We start from the raw sequence: 27,255 nt of genomic DNA on the forward strand, positions 1-27,255 counted from the left end.
AAAGCCTACCCAAGGGGAACACGAGTTGGTCTCTGACCGCAGCAGGCTTTGTGTCAGGCCACAGGAATGTGTCAAAAATCATGCAGCAGGTGGGTGGCATGGTCAGGTGCTTATCTGTGATCAACTTGGTCTCAGTCCAGTGTGCTAAGTGAAAAAATATCCTTTCTACTTCAACCCTGATGCTTCCACAAAGCACTAGCAGCCTTATTCCAGGAAACGTCTGGGGTATTCATAGGGTTATTATGGGGAGAGATCAAAGAGGTATGGAAGTCTAATAAAATGGTGACCATCAGTGAGTTCACCCACCTGTGTGTTGGTCATCTGGTATAACCAGATTAAAAAACCCCATCAATTCCTAAGTGATTTCTAGAATAAGTGGAGAACATAAGAGTAAGTGCTCTTAACTAGCTGAAGACATGATACAGTCAAAATACTGAAAAATAATAAACTCATTACTACATTAAGAGTGCGAGACAAACTGCTTATAATTGGTGAACTGCTTAAAAAGTACTGAAGGCAGAAATAAAAGAAATTAAAAATAAAAAAAAAACCCCAAAGAATTAAAGAGAAAGTAAAATCCATGGATTCAAAACAACAGACAGTTTCGGATTTAGTGTGGTCATGTGGAAAGCAAACTGGAAGACAAGACAGGAAAAAAGTTATTGTGAAATGTTAAGGTCCAAGAAGTTGTTTGAGCCAAGCAACCAGGTTTGTGGAGATGACACTTCATCTCTGGTGAAGCCCATGGCTAAGGGAGGGAGTTAAAATAAAACACAAACAAAATGTCAGTTGTAAATGAAGAGGCCTGAGGATGCACAAACTGACAAGAGCTGGTGGGGGTGTGTGCAGACAGGGGAACTGCAGGACATTTCTCAAAGGTCTTAAATTCAGCCAGTTTGGGAGGGAACCAGTGCGATCTGCTGCACATCAGGGGACTATTTGGAATAATTATTGTGGAAAATTTATTAATTAATAAATAAATAATTTCAGAGGTTCTGATTTTTTTTTTTTTTAGATCTTCTCTGCAAATGATGCAGTGCCGATATCCATGTCCGACTTAATTTTTTTCAAGACAAGAAAGGTCATGAGCGGTCAGAACATGAAACTCTGAAAAGGAAAACATCGGAACAAATTGATAAACTAAACAGCAGCATATCAAAAGGACCTCATGGCTATATATGCAAGGGTTTGGAAAGCATTTGAAATAGAAGTGGCTGTGCTGATAGCAAAAATATGCAAGTTGTCGCTGAAGTCAGATACGCTGCAGAAGGACAGGAGGGTAGCAACAAGCATACCTATCTTTAGGACAGGCACAGCATTAATCTTAGGTATTATCTACTGAAAAGCCTCATTCCACTTCCACCTTAATTGTTTGAAACTAACAAAAAGCAGATTTACATATAGGAGAGGATAAAAAAGAATCATACTTTAAAAAAAAAAAGATTTTGTTCTTTGAAGCATTAAGCTAAAAGACAAAGAAAATCAAATTGACAAGTCTAAATATATAGGTATTTATATATTGTATTAAATTATTTGACAAATTTAAGTTGTATTAGAATAGGTAGATTATTATTACAAGCTGGAAGCTGGTTAAGAAAGAAAAGACAGAAGCTACACATGAATGATCCATTTTCACAATTGGATTGTCCAAGAACTTAGAACTTCTTTACAGAAATTATTGCTCTTAGAAAAAGAGAATAAGGATTGAAGTATTTCATAGTATGTTAATTAAATTGGGAGAACCTAACAATTGGGTAGCTAATGGAAATTAACGTTGGCTGAGGCAGAGCAATCACAAGCAGAGTGAAATATTTGGAAGCCTTTCTGAGTTCTAAGCCAGCTGTGGCCACTCATTATGACATTACAGTGAACAACCCTATTCTGCTCTATTACTGCAGCGGTCAGAAAAAAAAAAAAGGCCAAACCAAAACTTACATTGGCACGGGAAGAATAAGAGGTGTTAAAATGGAAATTATTTTATTGTTCTTTTCTCTCATGGGGCAGTAAAGAAGTGGCACTTATACAATGAGCTGGGGGTTCCAGTTGGTCTGTTTCATGTAACAGAGAAGTTTCAATAACACTGAAAGACAACAAATTTAAATAGATCAAAGGTTGTCTGGAATATGATTTTCCAAAGAAAATATTTAATTAATCTACTGAATTCCCCACTACATGCTATCACTAAGGTACTGAACTCACTGGGAAGCAAAACTGGATTAGTTGCTTATCTGGTCAGTGAGTACATCTGCAGCTTGTCCAAAATCTCTAGAGGTTTACATTTGGGGAAGGAGGTGAGTAGATCTTTTTGTCATTTGGAAAAGATCTCTGGTTAGCAAGCAAACACAAGCTGATGGGCATAAAAACCTTTTACCTGAGTGCAGATATCTAGGGCAGCATTTACTACACCTGCCTTTTTGGTAACCAACATTGATCAAAACACTACAGGATGAGACAAAACACCTGTCTGATCCAGTGCTGTAATCATTATGTTCTAATGCTCGGTAAGTGGATGACTGATGCCTTTTTGAACAGGAAAATAATGAGCAATGAGAACAAACAATACAAATTCTCTTAATTATTCATGCTAACATTCATGAAACTTTTGAAATGTGTGAATATTTTCATGAATAAATCATTGGTCATTGGCTGGCTTTAAAGGATTTCAGAAATAATAGCGGAATAAGCTTGTTGCCATCACTCATGAACAAAGTTATGAATAATTTTCAATATATGACTGCTCTGTTTTTTCATTGACTGAGCATGAGATAGATGAGTTTAAAATAGACATCAGTAATTCATCACAAAGCTGAGAGAAAATTTCTCAGGAATCTATGAAAATGCTATGGTCTATATCAGAAACCTAATTTTTCCCCATGTATAGTTTTTGGCAATTTTTGTTTCTCACAAGGTGGAATGGATTACAAAAGAGAAGGATCTGATCTTCATGTTTGAAGATCATCCTACCTGCACAGAAATAGAGAGATCTCTATATATTCAGGCTACCTGAAAATCCTGAGCCAGAAAAATCACTAAGCAAGAAAATTCATTTAAATTACTAGGTTTATTTTATCACCTTGGTTTCCAACACTAATTTTGACAATGATTCAGAAGAAAGACCTATAGAGATATTTTTGTCTCATTATACCTCTCTCAAAAAAAAGCCAAAAATCCCCAAACAAAACCAAACACCAAACCGTAAAGCACAAGCAACCAAATAACTAAGAAAACCCACACATGCCCACAGTTTACTCAGAGCTTTTCTAAGAGCTTGAGGGAAACCCTGGGAAATGCTGATTTACAGAATTTCTCGCCTATTTAGGTTGTGGCTTCTCACAGAGATCTTTATTGCTATCACTGCAAGAGGTGCCCCATGCCCATTATCACATTGCATTTCCCTTTCAGCAGAGTCTGATGAAACAGAGCTGCTCTATGAACAGTTGTCAAAACACTGGCATATTCTAATTACAATACTTGCTATGTTTCTGTGAAAGTCAAATTCTTAGCTCAATTGCACCAGAATAAACGAGACGCAATTAAAATCACTGGAGGCACCCCTGATTTGAAAGAATGCAATTAAGATCAAAATCTAGCCCATGGAGTCTCAAGAAATACTGGAATGACGGGAATCAAAGAATCATCTTGTCAAACAGAAAACATTCAGAAGACTCTGAGCAAAGCAGCTGGCCCTAAATGTGGTTTCATTTAATCTGTATCATATCCTTAAACCCAAATACATGAAGCACATGATCTACTGAAATCCTACTGCACATCTTAGTGCCATTGGCAATCATTCTCTAGGAAGTGCTTGATGGAAATGAGATGAAACTCACTTCTCCCTATCCTATCCTCTTGGGACTTCAAATTGTGATATATTAGAGATATTCTTTGAAAGACCTGCTGATATGTAACCCTCTCTATGGGGCATAGATGGTGCTAGACATAGGTAAAAATATAGATTATAAGGTAGGACAAGCAGTCCAAAGCAACAGGCAGCTCCACAGCCTAAAGTATTTTTACATAGCAGCAGCCTCAGGGTGTATGGGAAAAGGAGACAGCCCTTTATTGCAGCTTCAGGAGTGGTCTCAACTTTTAATTCTGCCCACTTCAGTCAGGGAAGTGTAGGAAGGTGGTGGGACACGTCAGCAAGGGATCCCTCCTCGATTTAATACGGAGAGCTAGGGAATGCAATCTGCTAGGCACAGGCGTTTGGCAGTCAGCTGGTGGGATGTGGAAGTAGGGAACTGTATTTTTTGGGCAGCTCTGACACAGGAAAAGCTGTTGAGACCCTGGCAAAAACTGAAAGATACCTTTGCCAAAATATAGAAACTGGGAAAGATGGGTAGGTGGTGTGTGTGGAGTCTCGTTTAGCTACAGGTGTTCTCAGTGCTTGGTTCTTTCTGCAGCCTGGTTCTTAGAGATGGGAATCTCTAAGATGGGTTTGACAGGGCTTGAAATGTTACCACACAATTTAATGCTACCATACATTAAATACCAGCATACAATGTAAGCTTTTTAAGATTTAAGGCTACAAACATTTGTGGAAAAGTTATCCCTGTCATTTGTATGAGCTGCATCTAAACCCCTTCAGCTTTTTTTAGCCTGATTACAATTGCCTATCCCATCCACCCACCTAAACAGCCAGTAGAAGATCAGGGCAGCAGTTTCACAAGTGAGTAAGCCTCTTCTGTGGCTCCAAATCTCTCAGAATTAGCTGAGAGTTGCTTCAAGCTACGAAGTTCAAAGCCAGAGAGATCCAAAATTTCCAAAAAAAAAAAAATGGTCAGACATAATCTGAGCTTCCCAGCTTCAATTTCTTCCCACTTTTTACTCCACAATTTAACCCACCTAAGCCATAGTCTCTGAGTGACCAAACCAGGATTAGTTGAATCAGCTGAACACTAGCTGCCCTTTTTCTCAGCTTGGGATTTAGAAGGGGGAAGATCTGACTGGCAACAGACACTGGAAAGAATGGAAGAATGTCCTTTTCTCATACCACTTGTTTCTCTCCCTCTGCTATAGTTGGCTATGAAGCCTCACATCCCTTGGTTCGGGGATGCTCTTCCTCGCCTGCCTTTGGCACTAGAGGGCGCGGAAATCTGGGCTCCGGGATGGAAATAAAACTCTCCGCGGCTTCCTACTTCGCCTCAAACTGAATTCAACTTTCAAAGAGGTCTTGATTTCACAGAAAGGGAATTGACTTCATTATTACTGGCTTGTCTGAGTTCCCCATGCTGCATTGCTATGGAAACAGGACCAGAAAATACATCTTTTGCATGTAGGTCATGATATTAGTGGAGAAGCGAAAGCTGGGTGAACGGGTGAGTGGGTTAAAGGAGTGAAGTGGGACAGAGCAACCTCCAGGGATTATATTAACAACAGTGAGGGATTTCATAGTAGGTGTCCTCAAAAGACTTTTGAATGAGACACCAAAAGGGCTGAAAGAGCCAAGTGTTTTCAGTAGCTGAGAACCATCACACACACAGGGATTCAGCCCAGAGGTGACAACCAAAGCGGCAGTGGGCACTGGGCTGAACACTTAGAAGGGAAAAAAAAAAAAAAAAAAGTTTTGTTTATAGATTCTGTTTTTAACTGATGGCCTCAGTTTCCTCCGTTCAGTGTCTGTGTCTCCACCCTGGATGATGACAGAGCACAGCCAGACTGCTGTCCCTTTCATCTCCTCAGGACATTCTTGATCACGCATGGTCCAGGTCTCCCTGAGCTCTGCCCAGATGTAGAGTTACAACCATTCGGGTAGAGGGTACTACTCAAAATCCTGGGTTTGGATGGGAGAAAAGCATGACCTCTACTTTTTATAATTTGCCCTCCATCCAAAACAAGTTGGGGATGTCCTAGAACCCCCCTCCCCATAAACTGTACCTTGTTCCCAAGGGAACTGCAATGCAAAAATCAGAGTGCTGAGGGAAGGAATGGAGGGGGCAGCTCAGTGGGGCACAAGCTCAACAGACCAGTGAGAGTACTGCACTTCTCACTCTCCTGATGTAAACCCAAACAATCCAGGCTCCTGCAGAAGGGAAGTTCAACCAAACTTACACTCCAAGAGATCCTAAAGGAAAGAGGAAGTGTATTCCGTTTAGCTTAGAAAGGTTTATAGATGAATCACTGAGAGCGGCTGGTGTCATAAACCACACAAACAAAGCTGGTGTGTATTCAGACAGGGGTTGTGATTGCAAGTGATGCAATACTACAAAGGCAGACAGCTTGCACACGTCTGCTGTCCTGTATTAACCTTCCTTATCGTTTTTTATAGTTTGTGGATTTGCTTTATCCCCCAAATAGCTGCAAGAACAGGCTGTCAAGCAGAGGCTAGACCTTCTTCTTTTGTCCTTGCCTTTTTCCTTCTGCTAAGAGAATATCTTCCTTAAGGGACAAGGACAAGCCAGTGTGTGCCAACACACTGGTTGACACATAAAAGTGGGAATAGATGTCATTCTGGCTAGATTTGCCACAAGAATTTCCAGCTGGAAATAGAGTCATCTCCTTGCCCTGGAAGGAACTTTAGCAAATGAAAATAGTAGGAATAAACAATCTTACAGGAGTGGGAAGAAGCATCCCTTGTTCTTCACCCAGCAAAGGTGTAAGGACTCATCCATGGGCCGGTGGGGATGAATTACAAGCCCTGACAGCCTCCCCTTGGAGCTGGCAGCGGGCACAGCCATTCTCCAGGAGCACCTGGCATCAGGGCCCTCCGGCTGGGCTGCCATGCAGGGGTCGAGCAGAGGAGCTCCCAGCCTGCCTTTCCCCATCACCCTGGTGCTGGGGCAGCCGCCAAGCCCGGCACGGGGCAGACTGGTGACAAGGCACAAAGCCAGGAGAAGAGCCCTTAGCTGGAGGGATGGCCAGAGTCGGCTTTTGCCCGACAAGAAGCAGAAAGCACTTTGTCCCTTCAGAGCCCCCGACACAGCCTTACTGTGGGGCTGCACCAGGACCTCGACGCCTGCCCAGAGCTGTTTCTGGGAGGCAATTTTTCTCCTACAGCTTGATCTGAGCTCCCTCTCAAAGTGACAGCTCCCTCCTTCTGGCCCTAAGCACCCAGTGGTGGCGGCGGCACGGAAGAAAGGAAAGGGAGCCCAGAGGCACGGCCGGGACCGACACAGCCCTGCCGGGGTCTCAGTCGGACAGGGGCAGAAGGACGAGCCGGACCCGGCCCTGGAGCATCCTCTCCCGCTGCACCCTGCTTCCTGCTCCGGGGAGCGAACGCCAGAGGCAAAGATGCGGGGAAGCGGGGCCGGAAATGAGCCGGGGAAAGCCCAGACCCTTCCCACCTCCGGCAGCGCCCCGAGCCCGCGCTCCCCTCCCCGAGCAGGACATGAGAGATGAGGCAGCGGGAGCTGCTCCCGGGAACAGCAGGGATTCCTGGGGCGAGGGACCGCGCCGGCACAGCGACAGCCCCCTCCCGGGTACCCCGCATCCCTCCTGGTCCCGCAGGGCAGGGATCCCGCCCGCCCCATCCCTTCCTGCCCGCCCGACAGCGAGCGCGCATCGCGGCCAGGCTCCGCTCCCCGGGGACGGCTCCGCTCCCCGCTCTCGGTGACATTTTGCAGGAGTCGTCGACAAACATGTCACAGCGAGATTTGGGAACGGTAGCCCGGCAGATTAACCTGTGTCGGAATGTAGCTTTTGTAATAAAACCCCCCGTGTATAGCGCTTGAAAAATGTGAAGGTTTCTCTAGATCAGGTTACTGTGTCTCTCCCACTATACCATGATAAACTCGGTTCTGGGATTAATATCGCAACTGAAACTCGACAGAGAATGGCTCTGTGCTGGGGACAATCGCTTTGACTAATCTCCTCTCGCTGCTTTTCACCGGTGGTCCGCTCAGCTGTGACCCATTCAGCAAAAGTTTCCCTATGGTCTGTTCTGCTTCTTCTGCAAGAAGCAAAAGCTTGTTTCTTAGACATTATTTCCTTGGCGGGAGCTTTCCTATGACAGCAGCGGATGAAATCCTAGGTGCGGCGAAGAAGGGGCGGTGGGTAGGGGACGTGAAAAAAAAGCCAAGAGAAAAAAAAATACAAAAAAAAAAAAAAAAGAAAGAAAAAAGAAAAAAAAAAAAAAAAAGAGAGAGAGAGAGAGAGGAAACGTCAGTAAAAAGCAAAGCTTTCCTACCTGTGATCCAATTAGCAGAAGTTGCATCTCATCCCGCTGCAAGCGGCTCGCTGGAGCGGTGGCTGCGGAGCGGCCCCGGCTGTGGCGGCAGAGGCATGCGGGCTGCGCGCCGTCAGCGCCCGCAGCCAGCAGCTTTATCTTCCTCTTCCATATCTTCCACGAGGAGGGAGGGGGGTTGGGCTGGGGGAAATACAGATCACTTGGTACCGTGATAGTGGGGGGAAAGGATAACAGGTTGGATGCTTTAAACAGGAGGTGGCATTGTCCGGGCTGATGGAGTTTTTGTCTCTCGCTCCCTCTCGCCCTCCCACAACCACAGGCACACATATATACACACACACCCTCGGGAGTCGCTGCTTCAGTTTAGCCAAGCTGAGCATTAAAAAAAAAAAAAAAAAAAAAAAAAAAGAGCAATAGTGCTATCAAACCTGGCATAAAGGTTTAGACAAAACTGGAGTAATTAAAAACAGATAAAGCCGGGACTCGTGAGTGAGCCGGTAATAATTTACACTTCCCCAGAGCTCGTGGGGAAATGAGGGTGAGCTGCCGCCCTCGCTGGGCTGGTGGCGAGCGAGGGAAGCGGGGTGCCTAGGTGAGCATCTCGGGTGAATGTCCTTGCCGGGTGCTGCGGCTGTGGGTCCGCTCTGACCGCCTGGAGGGCTGTGCGGGGGTGTGTGATGTGTGTGAGCGCCAAGTGGGCTCGATTAGCTGCAATGGGAAGGCAATTTCTGCAGAGCACATTTACAATTTTCTTTCAATATGACAGGATTAGTTGCTGTTGAAGGCTCTCCTCCAATAAGATCGCGCTGCTCTCTGATTTGGTGGCTTTGCTGAATAGAAATTACTGGTTCTTGTTATCTCTGAACACACTCTCCCGTCTTCCTCATCAGGCACTCCCCTCTTTCTCATCACAAGTCTTTATGTACAATTTGCACATCAGAACCTTTTTTTTTTTCAATTACCTCCTCCCCATATTTCCCTGCAATATTGTCCTCTTTATTTGTGGGGTTTTTTTTTGGTTTTTTTTTGGTTTTTTTTTTTTTTTTTTTTTTTTTAAACTCCGATAGCTGTAAGTCTAAAAGCAATGTATGGGAGGAGAGAGAAATGGATCTTGTTTTTAGATTATTGCAGTCATCGGCGGCTCTGCACATTGTGGAGGAATGTTTTTACACTAAATCCAGTTCAGTTTCTTAAACTGATTATTGTTCTGAAATTTTCATGGGGAGAGGCTTCCTTTGCACAGTGACAAATAAATTAGGGAAAACAGATACATTCTGAGAAAAAAAGATTCTCACAGGGTGTAAAGAATTTCTCTTTAACTAATAGTCATTAGGCTAAGAAGTATTCACTTTGTTTAGGAAAACTTGCCAGTTCTATGGAGGTAACCTAGATATAAAAAATCTTTAGGTTTTCTTTGGTTTTATTTGCCTCTCTCCTGGACCACAACTGATTTTGGTCCGAAGTTTGCTTTTTCCCTTGGGATAGGGCTGTCGGAGTGGGAAGCAGGAGAGCAGAACCCATCTCATCTATTGTCCAAAGAATAGTAGGGGAAAGTGCTAAGTGCAGAAAAGAGAAGTGGACTTCGTGAAGGCAATCCAGGCTTTTGGCTGCTGCCTCCCCTGACCCATCTCTCATCTTGAAAGGATGAAGGAGCACAACCACTCCCCTTCACTTCACTCCGACCTCTACTTCTTCAAATATTTCTCGGCCTGAGATTGCTCCAGGAAAAGAGCTGTCTACACGATTCACATACATTTAGCTGCTGCTCCTGGAAGGGTCTGAGGGGTAGATTTACCCCAAAAAGGGTGATGTGCCTTCGGGGTAGGGCTACTGCCTGGAAGGGTTCAAAGCCAGGCTGGATGGAGCTTTGAGCAACCTGATCTAGTGGAAGATGTCCCTGCTTATGGCAGTGGGGTTGGAACTAAATGTTCTTTTATGTTCCTTACTACCAGCAATTTTGGAGATGGGGAGCTCTGAATTTTGGAGGTACTTGTCCTTCAATGTTACACAAGGCTGTGTTTCTCTACCTGAAAGCACTTTCACATGATTTAAGGGCTGAAGTACTTGTAGTTCTTCGGGAAAATCAAGGCAACTAGGACCCGACTTCTGCCCCTTGGTTTCTCAGCTTTCATAGAAAATTTTGCCTGGACTTCACGGCAGAGTTGGAAGACACATATCCAGGCAACTCAGACACTATTTGGTATTGGGAGGCTGGAGGCATGCCATAAGCATGCCGCAGCCCCATGGTATTGATTGCTCACTTTACTTCAAGTGCCAGGGCGGGGGACAGCCACCTCCACATTCTGGGTGTCCCTTCCTTTGCCAGACAGAGCCTCAGCCCCGGCCGCCCCCTGCACCTCCCACGGCTTGTCTCTCAGACCTTGGCACTCAACACACTTTAACATTCACTAATCAGGATGATCAGCAGCCTCAAAAGTCACAGCGCCTGCTTCTTCTTTTTCTTCCCCTTATTATTATCATTATTTTTATTCTTTCCCTCCCAGCGAGTGTTTGATTGTGCACGTTGATTTCTGGAGATTTAATTAGAGTTCCGTCACTGCGAGCACGAGTCAGCCCTTCCCTCAGCGGCGAGCAGGGAGCGGGTGGCGTCCCTGCCCTGGGATGACCCCGGCAGCAACACGGCAGTCTTGGGGACTCCCCAGCCTCCCTCCCTGCATTGCAGAAAAGGACAGAGGTCCGGGGATCGCTTCCCGCAGCACGGCTGGAGTGAAGGCAGGAGGTAGCTCCGAGCTGGCTCTACCCAGCTGCAGGGGGCTCCGGAGCGCCACGCTGCTCGGCGCCGTGTGGTCGTCACGGACCGCTGGAGGGACATCCTCCGCCCGGCCAGCCTCGCCCGAGCGGGGAGAGTCTCACTTCCTCGCAAGCACTCCCCCGCGCCGTGATCTCCCATGGAAATAAAAGCCCGGTCCTGAAAACCCCTGGCGTGTGACCCTCACCTCCTCCGTGCTTTGTCTGCCGCCCGCCCGGGGAGAGCGGAGATTCCCCCCACCGACCGACACGCGTGTGAGCAGCGCTGCCTCCCCGAGCCCGCCGAGCCCGGCTCGTAATCAGGCTCGGCAGGTGCATCTTGATGGCACCCGGTGACTCCGTGGTAATTGGCACCTTTTAAGTTTGACAGAATATCCGTCATTACTGGCTCTCCTCTTTATAGATCTACGTGCTCGACACGCCTCCTGAGGGGAAAAAAATGCCGCTTCTGAGCTTAGGACGTTTAAAACACATCGCTCTGCCCCCCCCCCACCCCCCTAACTCCCCAGCCACTCCAAACCCCCTCGTCCGCGGCTCATGCAAGGAGAGGGAGGGCGAGGGAGCCGAGTCATCTACTGTGCGCCTGACCGCGGTGGAGTTAAATTCTTCGTAGAACCACAGAACAAAGCACTCAGCCCTTCGCTGGGAGGAAACAAAAAGAAGGCTCATGAGGAAGCGAGTATTTGCTCATGCTGAACTTCCCCTCCCGCAGAGGGACCGGGAGTCGCTCTCAGGGAGCGCAGGCGAACTTTCAGCGAGGCTATTTCCAGAGGAAACTGCATCCTTATCTAGAGATGCCCAATGATCTCTAGCGAGACTTTGCTGGGGGCTCTCTTTGGTTTTGGCTACACGCGTCCCAAATGGCTCCTTCTCCCGGCGTGGAGCTGCCTCGTTGGGGTTTGCTCGGGCAGGATGAGTCCCCTGTCCCCATGGATATATAGCTTGGGTGGAGAGGGAGGAGCGGTGTCTCCAGCAGCCGCTTCCAAGGGGAGCTTTTCTGTGATGTTCGTAGGGGTGAGCTCCTTCTCTGAGCTCTTACCTGCACCTGGGGGTCACAGAGATATCTGCAGAAACTCAAGGTTCCCTGAAGGGAGAGGGAGGCTACCAAGGGGCTGGGCAGGTGGTCCCCAAGCTCCACAGCTCCTATTTCCCCTTCTCAATGCAGAGAACGCCTCCTTCATGCCTTTACCACAGGGCTAGTATTAGAGAGGGTATGAGAAAGGGGCAGACTATGACTTCCCTCTCACTCCCAGAGGCTTTCATGTCCACCTAGATCCAGGGCTGTTTCCTGCTTGCCAAGTTTCCTAGGAGGAGGGAAATAGGGAGGGGGCAATGCCCAGGGTGCAAATGCCCAGTGGATGGGGATCTGATTGTTCAGCTCCCTCCCAATATGTTCTCCATGGCTTAGGTGTCTGGCTCCCCAGCCAGCACACAGCTTTCTTCGGGGACTGAGAGAGAAAGGCCAAGGAACAGCCAGCTCTGCTAACCAAAATTCTTGATTTTCCTTCGGAGCTGTGGTCCTCTCCCCGGTGCCTGCTGAAATTGGACATGTCACCTCCCAGGGGAAAAAACTGGTTCTGAGAGCCATGTTTATTGAGAGCACCTCTCCAGTGAAGTTTTGCCAGCAGTTTTAGGCAAACAGGACTGGGAAGAGCAGGACGAAGCCCTAATTTCTCTATGCAAGAAAACACCAGGCAAACAGATTCTTAGAGCAAATAGTGAAAGGCCTTTGGACTTCTACATTTATTTACTCCCAGCCTTGCAGTGGATAGCTGAGTTTAATGCAAGGGGGAGGCAGGTGCCTGAAAGATGATGGGAAAATGCTGGTGAGAGTGGGACAATGGAACTGCAAATCATCCTGACAGCATGGAACACAGAGAGAAAGAGGAAAGAAAGGAACAAATCCAAATGGAGACAAAGGCACGCCAGACTATGTGAAAATAAATTCCTAATAATGAGTAAATCAAATGAGTTAAATAAACTGATGGTCAAAGCTTTAACAGAAAATTATGCATAATCCCTGCTGCTAAAAATCCAGGAGGACAGTGCATTTCTGGGAGTGTTGTAAACCACAGTTAGATTGGCCAGGATAAGCACTGAAGCGTTGACACATGGTAGCTTGGATCTCACTAGTGCCAGGGAACTAAGAACAACTTGGTTTCTTCTCAGTTCAAACTTTAAAGTCTTCCAGAACAGCTGGCAAGGAGGGGTGTTGCTTTCACCTTCCAGCTACATTATACTGCCTTGTTAATAAAAAATCATCAAGCCATTCTTTTCCATTTCCCCTGAATTATGATACTCTTTTTTGTGTCCCGTTTGAGTCTCTAAGCACAACATACTGTGAATTATTCAAATCAGATGAAAATGGATGCAGTGGAAATTCCCAGCAGGCTTAGATGGGGCTCAGGGTCTAATTCTAAGAGCCAAACTGATCCTCTCTCTTGTGGAGCAGCTAGGTGGCGAACTGGAAAATCAAATCTACTGTTTTATTAAGGATAAGCACAGTATCTGGAGAGCATTCTGCTAGGCACAGCAAAACTGATGGAGCACTTTTTAATACAAGCATGCACGTAGTTACCATCCTTGCAATAAACCCCTATCAACTGCAGATCTCCACTGCAGTTTTTGTTGGTTTGTTTTGGTTTTTTGCATGTTTGTTCTGTCTAGGAATAATTATTCCTTGCAAATGATACAGTGAGCCAGGTGGGTGGATCTGAAACGAGCTGCAGAACAAGCTGCAAAATATGCTGAGAATCAGTGTCAATTTTGTCTAGATTTGGGAAGACAGTGACTGATAATCATGATATAGTATAAGTTCAACACTGTCAGACATACTTCAGAGTACAGACAGGAAAAAGAAAACAAGAAACAGGTATTTTGCCTCAATTTATGTGATATAGGAGTTAAAAAAAATTAAGAAGGGGACAAGAATGGATATGATTTTATTTTTAACATGGTAATTTTTATACCTGTGACACAAAGCTCTCAAAAGGCAAAGAGTTAAATAAAATTCTCTCTAAATTGTGTACAGGTGTGTGGAGTGGGTTCTCTGCCTAATAAAATCTTTACTTGGCGCTGACCAGACCCTCCTTGAGCTGAATATCAGAGGTTTATATCCTGAAGCATCTCTAAAGGGGAGAAAATGGGAAAACCCTGAAATGGCCGGAGCCGCCGGAGTAGTCCGAGCCTTCGCCTGCAGCACCCTGGAGAGCGGCCTGCCCGCACCGGCATGCCCCTGTTTCCATGTGTCCGTGTGTCCCTGTGTCCGTGTGTCCCTGTGCCCGTGTGTCTTTGCACACACACACGGACACACACGCATCCCCTTTTAAACTCCCCTTGCTTGTATTTGTGCTTGCTGCTGTTCAGGCAAGCGCAAGCCAATAATCAGTGGCACGTCCTTTGAGGTTGCATCTCTAGCTATGAATCCCACATCACCTGGAAGATGACTCTCTGCAGGAAGAGGGAGAGTGTTTCTGTGCCTTTCATGTGCCCCTGAGCTGGAGCCAGTGGCTAGAAAGAAGAAAGAGTTCAGAGGTCTTTGACAGTGTCAAAGAGTCCCAGAATGGGGAGGGTTGGAAGGAAGCAGCAGAGGACACCTAGTCCAACCTCCCAGTGTCCTCTCGAGCACGTTACTCAGGTCTGCACTCATCTGGTTTCTGAATATTTCAAGAGAAGGAGTTCAAACACACAGAAGAACACAGTAACCTGAAGCTCAGCACTAGGAAAACTCCTTTCAGTACGGGCTTAAGTAAATAGTTGTGTTATTGCAAAAGAGGAATATTTCTGCAGAGAGCCTCAGTTACTGGAAACCTGCCCACTTCACTCATGTTGTACACAAAGATGATGTGTGGACACGGGAAAGCAGGTTTCAGGCAGGCCATGCACTTCTTTTAATTTTAATTAGCTGGGCAAAAGACCAAGAGGTATTTCAAACACAATTTTTTCTCAGAGCAGCCAGATTGATGTCAGCTTTATGTGCACTCCAGTGACTCCAAAGAGGCACCAAGGACTGTTTGTTTGACAAAGAGGTTTAAAGAGGGTCAAAGTTCAGGGGGAAATTTCCCCCCCCAGTATTACTTTACAAACAGACTCAATAGTTCATCTTCCCTGGGCATGAAGTCAATGGTTCTGTCTGCTCTTTAAGCACTCAAGCCCACATATGAAGCTTTCCTGCAGAGTAACCCTATAGCCACTTCCCTTTTGAACTTTGGATTCTGCCACAGAGCTGATGCAAAATCTGATACTGATAACTGTTCACCCAAACACTCACAAGCAATGAATGGTTATCTGAAGCCCATGTGAAGTACATAAATCCAGAAACAAAATTCTTAAAATAGGAGATCCTGAAAAGTTTTTTAGTAAGCTACTTCAGCAAGCAGCTTAGATCCATCAAAAAAAAAAAAAAAACCAAAAAAAAACCAAAAAAAACCCCCAAAACCAAACAAACAACAACAAAAAAACCAAAATCAAAAACAAACAAACAAAAAAAACCAAACAAACAAACAAACAAACAAAACCCCAAGAGGAAAACAAATTCCGTTTCTTTTGGGGAGAGGGTATTGGAAACTATGCCTTCTAGCTTCCTTGCAAGCATTTTTCTTGTGAGATTTTTGTTTTCTTCTCCTCAAAATGCTGTGTTTTGTGCCTTTTGTCACTTACTGGAGCACTGATGCTTGCAGAAGAAAGACATTACCTGATTAAATGGCTTAACTTCATGTTGGTCACACTCAGCTGGGATGAGAATTCAAGCAACCATAGCAAAATCATTTCAGCCATTTCATTTAAAACCTAGCATTAACAGTGCTGGGTAGCACCTTCTCCTCAATGTCCAGGGAGCTGCTGATTTGAATCAGAGTGAAAGTAGCTTTATTTGCCCTGTGTTATGGGGCAGACATCACTCATCATGCTCAGGAATAACATGACATTATTTTAACCTTTTCCTTTCTCCCACTGCTAGTGATGGGAATGACACACTCACCAAAGGATTTGCAACACACAGTACCAGGAGTCCTGAGATGTCAGAGGTGTTTCTGCAAAGAGGCACAATATTTTATAAGTATCAGGCCTTATTGGGCTCAGATAAAGCTCCACGTTTTTGTGCCTACTCTGTTTTCAAGCCCTGAACCATTATACTCCAGTGTCCTCTGTAGATATGGCCTTAAAAACACATCTTCCTTTTGTTTATCTTACTCTTGAATCTGAGTTTCATATTCTTTTTTTCCTACATTCTTCACTTCTTCCCCTTTGCAGCTTGAATTTCTCTTGAAGTTTTTTTATCTTTGTCTCAGGCTCAGAGCATGAGGAAAGGAAAGAATTTCCAATCTGTAGGCTGGCAAATTTAGCCAAACTTTCTCCAGTGATGGCCAGATTTAGGTATTTCTGTAGAAAAATCTACCTCCACCTAGAAGGCTCCTCCTAATCAAAGAATTACAGTTGCATAAATTCTCCTGCATGTTTTTTTTTTTGTCTCTTCTCCTGTTTATCCTAGCATTAAATTCTGTAACTTAGGATATTGCTGATATGTCTAGAAACATCCTGTTCTTTGAACATTGGGAAGTTTTCAGACCCAAGGTCATCCTTGGCTTTGAGAACTACAGTATAAGTACACGTTCTACACTTCAGAGGTCGGTGAAAAAAGGTATATTCTTACATGGGTTTTGAAGTTGATACCTAGTACCTCAGCTGATGGCCCCACAATGTTTTGGTTTTTTGTCTGAAGTGGCAAAGCCAGTAATTTGCCATCTTGTAAAAGCAAACTCCCAGATTGGAATTATTCATTGTATCTTTACTTTCTCTGTATTTTTTTCTTATGTTCCTACTCTCTAAGGGTTAGAATGCCAACTTTTTTCTTCACCTTTTGTTCAGCCAAGTGTCTCTGGATTTTTTTCTTCATGGCAGTTGTTTTCTCTCCTTTCTGCTCCCCTTTTACAGTGTCTTTCTTGAGACAAGTTCATTTTATTGCAGACACTATTCTGGATGAAACCACACCACTTATAGATGGTCTGTATAACATCTGTTTAATGTTCTAATACGATTGCCCAATATTATTTCATAAATCAGCATAAACCTTGTTACTTAACATCCTTCTGCCTTATTTACTGAACTAAGCTTTCAACACACCTTTGCTAATCTGTTTTGATTTATACTTGTGTCACTAGTACGTTTAACTGAAAAACTTCAGCAAAATACAACAGCATATATATTTTTCTTCTTCAGCATCTACTGCTTTTTATTTTTCAACACTAAGCTTTATTAACTGTGCTGTTGTTCAGCCACCAAAATTTTTAAATGCATTCAACTTTCTTCACTTTTTCTATTGCTTCCAGCCCAGCACAAAACACATTCTCAATTCACTGCACTCTTCTGAACTGCTACTGGAGTCTCTTTGTCAGAACCAATTTGCAAGCTCATTTATTTATTACTAATGTTTGAGTGCTAAGTTCCCACTCTTACTTCCTTTATTACATCATTCCTCTCTTATCTGCTTATTCTTTGAAAGAGAATAAAACTCCACCAAATGGAGCTGCTTGGAATTCCCCTCCTTTCTACTTCTAGCAGTTGCACTGAAGTTGTACTGACTCAAGTCATCTGTGTGCCTACAGCTTCTCAACCTTCAGCTTATAAATCAAGATAAGATTAGTAACAGTTACCTTTACATACCCTCTAACTCAATTTTTTACTCTTAAATACTTTTTCTTGTGCAGCTTTGAACTGTAACCAGTATTGTCTTTCCATAAAAGTTAAAATCCTGCCATGTTTTTTATGTCTTCACCTTCATTATCAAGACAAAAAGAACTTTAATATATTCTTAAGCATCCTGGAGAATTTACTTGTATATTTTGCTGAAAACTACTCCCACCTATAAAGGGTGAAATGTGCCTATGAAACATGACAGTAAGAAGCCATTCTTTGCCTCTTTCTTTGGTTCTAGGTTATATCTTGTCAATGGGATATATTTAATTATGACAATACTAATAAAAACAGTAACAAAATTTTCTGATTCAGTTTGACTCAACAAACACAACATTTATAAACCCTCTTCAGTATTTCTATATTGTACTGCTTACAATTACCTGTTTTCACATTCCTCTGCATTAAGGTTTTGGTTGAATTGATTTGCATTGGAAGGAATAGACTCTCCTGAGGAAAGACATGACAATAGTTTTGTAGCTCAAGCTGGTATTAAATCAAGTATAAGCAGCCGTTCTAATAAGCTTTTAAATTAGAAGGAGAAAGCTCTCAGATGAAGTTCTACATTGCAGCAGTGATTATTAGGAGCAATGAATCATGTGGGGTCAAGCTCAACCAGCAAACTAAATTAGATTTGGAGTACTTTTAGAATGTGTCACATTTTTAATACTTAATACTGTTTGGTGATCCAGCAAGACTGTAGATCACAGCATGTGGCAATCTTACACAGGAACAGAGATTTTTATCCATGGCTGTCTGATTCCCTTGTGAATTCTTAGAATGAGAAATAGCTAAAAATCCCCTTCCTTTCATATGTTTTTTTCACATTCCAAGTTATCGGTATCTGCTAGGTCAAACACTGTTTAATCAAACAGTTCTTTCATAAAACCAACTTTTCTACCGGAAATACAAAATTATTTTAGCTTTTACTCTTCCTCATTGGACCACACATTTCAACAACTGAAGAGCATTTATTAAAACATGTTCCTTCTTGCATCACTTGCAGAGACAACAGATGATGCAGTGAAACTCTGTATATGCCTTTTCAGAAGAAGAAAGTATGTGTTTTCTTCCAGAGTGAACAGATAGAGCCTTTTTGACAATAATGACAAACATGGTGAGTAAAGTTAGTTGCATTCAATTATTCCACTTGAAATATTAGCATGTCAATGTTTTTTAGAACCTTTACAAGTCACTCTCTGGTGCCAACTTATTAAGTGCTGAGACTGTTAATATTCTGTTCCTGATTTTTCTCCTCAAGAATAAACATTCCTGAGTACCTGAACTGTCAAACCCAGTATAGTGTATTTTTAAAGATTATACTTAACATTACAGCTGAATTTGTGCACAGAAGCTGGCCCAAGTAAAAAGGCTACTTCTGTAAACCATTATAGCAGACTTTTTCATGCCTATTTCCATATGCAAGATAAATCTAGATATTGACATCTTTTGTAAAATGTTGACATCAGAATTATTATTCTGATAGTTCATGAAAATGGTTCATGAGAATGCCTAAGTGAATGCTCAGTGTTCTGCAAAAAAGTGTTGGTTTAAAGGGCCTGAGTGTGGATGTAATGTTCTCACCTGGACCTCAAGGAGTAAAGAATAAGCTCAGGAGTCAGAGTTATTACTTTGATACTCACTTGAGCGCCCGATTTCAGAACAGTTCCTTCAAGTGCAGGTTATACAGCTCTTGTGCTCCAAACACAAGGCTGCTCAGACAGAACTGCTAAATATCTACTCTGTGTGTGGCTGTTGAGTAGAGCAGCTGCTACTGAGAATCAGGGCTTTGCTTTGTAAGGTTAGTTGTTTAAAACCTGAAGAACTTAGTAAAAATATGGGCTACAATCTGTCTTTGCTTCCTTTTTTCATTTGAGAATTCACTGCAGTGATTATCCCCTGAAAGGAGTGTTTTAAGGCATTACTAACTGAAGTTTTCAAATGGAAAAGATGCTATAGCACAAATATTAAGAGAGGAGCAGAGAGGCACATACCTTTTTCATGTAATGGGTGGGCTATTCCTTCCTCCTACTCATGTCTCTCATTCAACAAAGTTAAAATTTACATGGCCAAATACTCATAAAATAACATTAGATTCATGTTCACAATTAATATTTCCTCCCTGTACATCTGTTTCATTGATTTAGGATCCATTCCCTGTACCAGTAAGCAGAAATAGATCATGTTGTTTATACAGTTCTTTAAAACGAAAGAAAAATGCATCAGAAAATATAATTTTGTTATCTGTTAGCTATGGTAGCTTGGGATTTTTTTTTATTCCTTTTTTTTCAGCACATTTTACAGAATTCCTATTGCTATCTAATGGTCCTTTCTGTCAGAGATTTCCACCTTGGATCTACACTGATCTTGATTTTATAGAAAGAAAATGGCAATACCAGAAAAAACTTCCTTATATCAATTCCAGGATTTTTGTACAAGTTGTTACCTGAGCTGAGCCCAAAAAAAGCATGCTGGAGAACAAGGACCAAAATCTTTTCAATTTCAGGCAATAATAATAAACAGGGAAACAGAAACAGTACAAAAACTCTTTTTCACCACCCCAAGCCATCCTCAGGGTCTCTGAAGAATGAGCAACTAGATCTAGTCCTGCAAAATGAACTAGTTTGTACAACATTAACTTGCAGACTGCAGAGCTTGGACCTAGGCCCTTGAGTCTTCTTGTAGAGGTTTAGGATTTTGGATTCCTAAAAGATAGTTCAGTCAGCAGGCAAGTACAACAACTGACTTAAAAGAGTCCAGGAAAAGAATGACTCTTGGTGCTCAATCTTTCTGCTTCTTTATATACCACTAGATTAAGTTTCATCCTCTGTGTGTATCTGTGGGCAAGAATATTTGGGACTTCTTGCTGGCCAGTTTCTGCCCGCATAATAATAATATTGGCTTTGTCTGTGATAAAGTTGGTTTTCCTTAGAGTAGGTTGTATAGTGCTGTATTCCGGATGTGTGATGGCAGCAGCCTTGGTAACACATGGATGTTTTAGTTATAGCTGAGCATGCTGACTCAGAATCCAGGCCTTTTCTACTCTTTATTCTGGGCAAGAATTTGGGAGAGAACACAGCCTGGACTGTTGACCCCACCTAATCAAAGGAATATTCCATATGATGTGGTGTTGTGCTCAGTAATAAATACAGTGGCAGAGGAAGTTTGCCAGGATTGGCATTGCTTGGGGGCAGACTGAGAATCTGTTGGCTGGTTGTGAGCTACTGGATTTTTTTGCACCACTTGCTTATATTGTTAGGTTTTGGCTTTTTGGCTGGTTGGTTTTCATTTTTTCCTCTTTTTTTTTTTTTTAATTTTTTTATTTGTGGTTTTAGTTTTAATTGTTGGGAAGAGTGAGATAGTGGCTCTGTGGTGCCAAACTAATTGCCAGGATAAAACCACAACAGTGGCCAGCCATAGTTTTCACAATGTGATGCAGAAATTCCAAGCTCTAGATGTCTGCTAATGCATTTTAGACCGTTGGGCTCAGGTTGTCCAGACTTTGGGTAGAACACCTGAATTGTTTTTTTTTTTCTCTTTCAATAGAGGGGACAATCAAGAGAAAATTTGCTGCATTCACAAATTCCCATTTGTTTACTTTCTTTCCCCTTTTATTACAAACAAACAAAACAAAACAAAACAAAACAAAAAAAAAAAAAAAAAAAAACAAAAGCTTATTTTCTAAGGTTTAAACTCTGGCAAAACTGTTTATTGTAAGACAAGGTGCTTGTCCAGGATTTATGATTAAGAAACTAATGTGGACTACAGGTTATCATTTCCTTTGAGAAAATGTTTGAATGTAAATACAACAGATGCCACTTGAGGTTGCCGTGTGTGTGGCAGCTCATGGAATAATGGCTACATAGGGAGTCTCAGGTAGATGAATTCACACAGGACTAAGAAGTCGGGTGTGCTCTTAACTGTGGAAATTACTACTGGCTGGAGAAGGACAATTTAATTTTGTGACACCCATCAGTGTTTCACAATTTTTTTGTTGTTGTTCCCTGTGAAGAGGAGAACGCTGAAAAAAGTTTTTTATTTCTGAGAGAAATGTCGGAACAACAACTTGTGATTCTGTGGAGTCAGCCTTAGAGGAGGAGGGCAGGGGAAAGGTTTTTCTCCATAACCAATAGACACCAGGGAGATTTCTGTTGCCAAACCAGTCTGCCTTAAAAACACCAAGAAATAAAATTCAATAAAATAGAAAAAAAAATATATTCTTCCTACAACATTTCCATTAGATCTAAATGGTAGACTCTGGCAATTAAGAGAATTGAAAATAAGGGTCGAAGAATTTAAGAGCTTTAATAATTCTTATCATTTACTATCCTCAGACATATATATATATATATATATCTAAATTAGATGTATTAGTACTTCAGAATTTGACATGTAAGAAAGTATAGCTCGGAGCTGGCAGTCCAATTCTGCCACAGACAATAAATCAAGACAGTGTTCTCAGATGTGACTTATGTAATGAAGTATGATCTGCTTAGCCACAACACCCCTGTGGAAAATAATTATTTATTTTCACAAAATCATAACAATACTGCCTATTGCATGTTCCCTTGAATGGTGCAATCAGACTCACTACCACAAAATGAAAATACATGTCTTTATTAATGACTCCTAGGATATAGGAAATGAATGCCCAAAACACGGACACACGCACAAAGGAGAAGGAAAATTACAAACAAAAAGCTAAAGAACAGTGTCTATTTTGATATAATTTGTTTCCTAAAGAAAACACCCACTACCCAAACTAAATGTGCAGTGCAGTTGCCTTCTTTATTTTACTGTGATCAGCTAATTGGCATCTTTTGAGTTATTTTGGCTCTGACACCACAGAGCAGTTTCAGGTCCTCTTATACTGTGTGGTGAGCAAGGAGGTGGGATGCCCCCAACATCAGAAGGAGTTCAGACAAGAGCCATGAAGATGGTCAGAAAGCTGGAGCATCTCTCCTATGCTGTCAGGCTGAGAGAATTTGGGTTGTTCAACCTGAAGAAGGGAGGGCTCCAAGGAGACCTTAGAGCACCTTACAGCACCTAAAGGGGCCCTACAGGAAAGCTGGAGAGGGACATGTCACAAGGTCACATAGTGATAGGACAGGGAGTGATGTCTTCAAACCAACAGCGGTAGGTTTAGATTAGATATCAGAAAGAATTCTTCACTGTGAGCATTGTGAGACTCTGGTACAGGTTTCCCAGAGAAGCTGCAGATGCTTCATCTCTGTAAATGTCCCAGGCCAGGTTGGATGGGGCTTTGAGCAACTTGGATGGTATCCCTGCCCATGACAGGGGAGTTGGATTTAGATGATCTTTCAGATCCCTTCCAGCACAGAATTTCTGTGATTCTGTGGTTCTATATGGTTCCTACAGACATGACTCACAGAAACTGATTATTCTGGGATTAACCCACAGTACAGGGCAACAAGCCCTTGCAGTGATTAAACAGTCTGTTCTTTCCTGTAAGTATTTAGGGGGCAGAGGCAGAGCTTGCCACTACTTTCCAACAGAGACAACCAATTTGAGGACATGTCAAACCTACCCAGTCTGTTCTTCCTGTTGTATAATTACTCTTTGCCTGACTGACTTACATCCTTGTTAATAGGCAGTCCCATTACAATGGCTCCCTCTCATCTCCAGTGAAAGCAGCAAGAAACAATCACCCATTGTTTTTATCAGGTTCAGCCCAGCTCTGAGAGAGCAGCAGCAGCAGAGCTATTATGTTCTCTACCAGATCTATGTATACACAGGCATATGGAACGTTTTCCCTGCGCTGATACTTTTCTGCTCAAGTGTTAGGGTTTGCTTTTCAGTTTATCAATAATAACAAGAGCAATAATAACATCAAATAAACAACAACAACAATAATAATATTAATAATAATTCTACCCTGTCAGCATCTGCACTTTCAGTAAATTTCTGTTGTATCCTTTCTTTCCACAGTTTCCTTGTTACTCGTCCTTCTTCCATATACTGCCAGGTGCCTCATGTCTAGACTGTAAGATCCTAAAGCAAAAGTTTTCCAAATTTTGTGATTTATATACCTTGAAAAAAAATCCTAATGGTGCTGCAAATATAAGACTAGTGAGTACAGACTTATTTTTGTTAGCTATATTTCCTGACTTCCCTAGAAATAGCCAAAGTACCTCCAGGGGGTTGTAGACAAACCACTGGAAAACAGAGATATAAAAGGTGAGTTTCCTGTACCTTGAAGTTAGAGTCAAACAAAATTTCACGTGTTCTGTGCAGACTTTTAGGGTTTGAGAAAGCTCCTCTGCAGCATGGATGCAGGGATGTGGTAGGAAGATGTATCTTGTGGGAGAGAGTGGATGGAGTCTGACATGCAACAAAAAGAGAGAGAAACTGTATTTTTAGACTAAGGACTATAACAGGTCTTTTGAAATCTGGCAGGAGTAGATCTCAATGTCTCAAGGTAGACAATATACAATAACAATACACAGAATTCTTCTTTATATGAAGAGCACAGGGTACCTTTGGGACTCAGCTCTTTTAGCAAAACTATATTTTCCTTTATTATTTATTCAGAAAATGCTGTGGAAGTTGCACAAATAAATGTACAGTGTTTTAAATGGTTTTAAGATCAGCACTGGTTTATCAATATAGCATATAATTTTTTTTCATTTATATATTTCAAATTTACATTACTCAATAGAATATCAGTGACAATAGTAGCTGAGAAATAATTCAATGATTGTGCCACTCTCAGAAAATGGCTTATTGCCATGGTGGAATAGATGTATGGAAAAGACAGGGCTTATTGTTCCTATTTCAGCATATGTCTGAATATAAAAAACATCACTTTTTTTTTTTTTTTTCAGAGAGAGTTCAGACTTTAAGATTTAGTATGTCTACAACTCAGTAGAAATTAAAAATTAGATTTTTAGACAGACTCAATTTTGGTTTATACCAGTAATAAAATTTAGATAAATTATTTCAGGCCTTTTTAATAATGTCTTCAGAGAGGAAAATGTATGTATTAAGGGATCCTTGGATGAAATCCTTGTGGGATCTCTATATATGAACATACATATCTATGTTTAGTTGTCTGTATGAGAAAGGATAGGTTGTTTTGGATTGTAATAATAAATGAATTTTATGGCCTAAAGTTTTCTATAGTTTTTTTCTGACTCATAAACCAGTTGCTCTCCCTGTCTGTAACTGTGACTCCAGGTGTGCTAGATATTTCCTGAATTATTTTCTCTGTGTTATAATCAAATATGCTAAAAAACTTCTGCTTTACCCTTCAGTTACTGTAACAACTTGGGTGAGTGAAGGAGAGAGATTAAAATCTATTCCTAACAACGTTGCTCCTTCATCTGCCAGCAGGGTCCTCCGCACTGATGTTATTAGGCAGCTCAGAAAACCCAGGGGAAGCTCATCTTTATCTGGTAGAAAGACTTCATTCATTGGAATGGTTATGGATTTGGAATGCCTTGGATTGCCTATTGATTATCTCTCATTGACTGCACAGAAGTAAGAGAAGGAAGAAAAAAAAGAAAAAAAAATAATATTCTGTAGAACACTCATTCTTGAGTGTCTAAAAGAGTGCTTACTTTATTTAGTAAGCACTAACCCTATTCTTGCTTCTAGATAAAAACCAAAGGTTTTTGTCTCTGAGCCAAAAATCAGCATCAAGCATTGGGCTGCTGAAGAAGAAAGTGGTTTCCACATCTCAGGTATCCTCTTGGCTTTCATTTCTCTTCCTCTGCTAAAGCTGAAAGTGTACCATTAAACAGATCAGCTTGATCTACTGCCTTCTTTTGTTTTAGCAGATGCTCTAAAAATTCTGAATTATGAGCAGTGATTTCTGAGGTCCAGAGACCTGGTCCTTCAAATCAGCTACAGGTTCTGGAGGTCTGTAGCTCCCATCTGCACACCCTGGGTGGATGAACTGCCACTGGCAAGGATGAGTGGGTTCAAATCTGCCAAGGGAGGAATGCTACAGCCCACACCCCCTGAGCAGCTCTTGGTCAACAGACTCAGCTAAGATACACCTGAAACCCATGCTGGTAAACCCTTCTTTGGCAGTACTTGAGAAAATTGTATCAAAAGGCACAATTTGAGTGTTTGACCCTCACCATACATCTCACACCAGTTCAGCACTCTTTGCTTTTGCACACAACAGATCAGAGACTTTCAGGAGCTTTCTAGGACTCCGGAACTGTGATCGTGACCAGGTGTAGAAAAGCTCATTATGGTCTCTTCCCTAGGAGGAATGTGTTTTAATTTCATGGAGCTAGAGGGGTCTTAACTAATCTCTGCTTTACTTAATTAAATGTGCTAGTAGAAATTTCCATGCCACCTCTTGAGGAAACAACAGGAGGGAATTTGAAAAGATTCTGTTGGTTAAAATGAGTAAAGATGTTATACACACCTCTTCTGCCTGCCTAATTACTCATGACATGAACACACACAGCTGTGACTAGGATGCACCAGAACAAACTGTTCTATAAATTCACAGCAGTTTCCTGTGTATTCCAGAAAATAAATAAGGGCCTGCAGAAAATGCAAAGTGCCAGTGGTCTCTTGGCAACTCTCTGTTAAGTAAACTCATATGAGGACTGTAATAGACAATAAAAGCATTCACTTACCAAAGGTTTTCATTCCTTCTAAGATGTTGGATACTTATCTCCTGAGGGATTAATTTGTTGGAGGCAGACACTGAATGTTCCCAAGGCCTCGTTGGGAATTCTCTGCCGAGTGAGTGCGAAGCTTCTGCAGCTTGAGTGAAGTGAAGATCAGTTTAAGCAGCCTGTAGCTGTGTGTCTGAGGAAACACGTTGGTTCATTTTCTTCTACCTTTGAAAACAGAATCAGAATTAAAATAAGATCAAGCAACTTTATTTTAAGGGAATGAACATAAATCTATGGAGTAGGATTTCTCTGCCAATTACACTAGTTTTGCACTAGGGCAGCTACATGTATTTCAAGGTAATTATTCTCATTTAGTGAAAGGAGAACCATGGCCCGTGGTCTAAGAAGAGAAGATTGTAATAAATTCTGGATACTTGCCATAGACAATATTTTTGTAGGTTCAAAGAAATTCCCAAGATACATCTGGTTCCATTTTAGCTTCTTCTTAACTTCTCCTGGTTACTTCAATTTGCAAGAAGGTTTTTGCAAACCCAAACACCTTTATGAAGGCTCATGAAAATAATAATTGTCATTCAGACTGAGTGATCAAAGTGATGAAAACTCTGAAGAAGAACAGGTGTTTAAAGATTTATTTAAAAAAAGAAAATATAAATACTGCTGAAGATATCATTCTGGTATCATTTTCAAACGTTATCAGAGATAATTGCATGGTGCCAGGGAACAGAGGACAAACTCCTTCTTGTACTTGCTACCATATCCTTACTTTGTACATGGAGAGGAGAACAGGTTCCACAGTGCAGAAAGTCATTTGCAAAAGAGGTGATTCCTGCCCACTTCAAAACATACTCAAAAATGAACCTGAAGAAATGATGTACTCTATTCAGAGAAAAAGAGGCAAAAAAGAGAACATGCTTTTGTAAAAAGTAATTTAAAATAATATTATTTTTTCCCTTCCTTGCCTCCTTCGTGTGTGTGTTCTGCAGGTAAGCAGGAAATTTACCACACAGCAATAATATGACAAACTTGTAATAACATTTCATGACTCTGTGG

General features: G+C 42.1%; 1 protein-coding gene across 2 annotated transcripts in view; it reads right to left on the reverse strand.

The window, feature by feature from the left end:
* CHRM2 (cholinergic receptor muscarinic 2) overlaps positions 1-9,003 on the reverse strand; it is an 85,999-nt gene extending 76,996 nt beyond the window's left edge. Inside the window, exon 1 of one of the 2 annotated variants that reach the window (XM_068190849.1) lies at positions 8,126-9,003. The gene's annotated coding sequence lies outside the window, so the exon portion shown is untranslated. The remainder of the gene's footprint in view (positions 1-8,125) is intronic. The other variant, XM_068190850.1, reaches the window with a different exon arrangement.
* Positions 9,004-27,255: the final 18,252 nt, after the last annotated feature.

This window comes from Anomalospiza imberbis, chromosome 5 (assembly GCF_031753505.1).
Source record: "Anomalospiza imberbis isolate Cuckoo-Finch-1a 21T00152 chromosome 5, ASM3175350v1, whole genome shotgun sequence".
NCBI classification, from domain to species: domain Eukaryota; kingdom Metazoa; phylum Chordata; class Aves; order Passeriformes; family Viduidae; genus Anomalospiza; species Anomalospiza imberbis.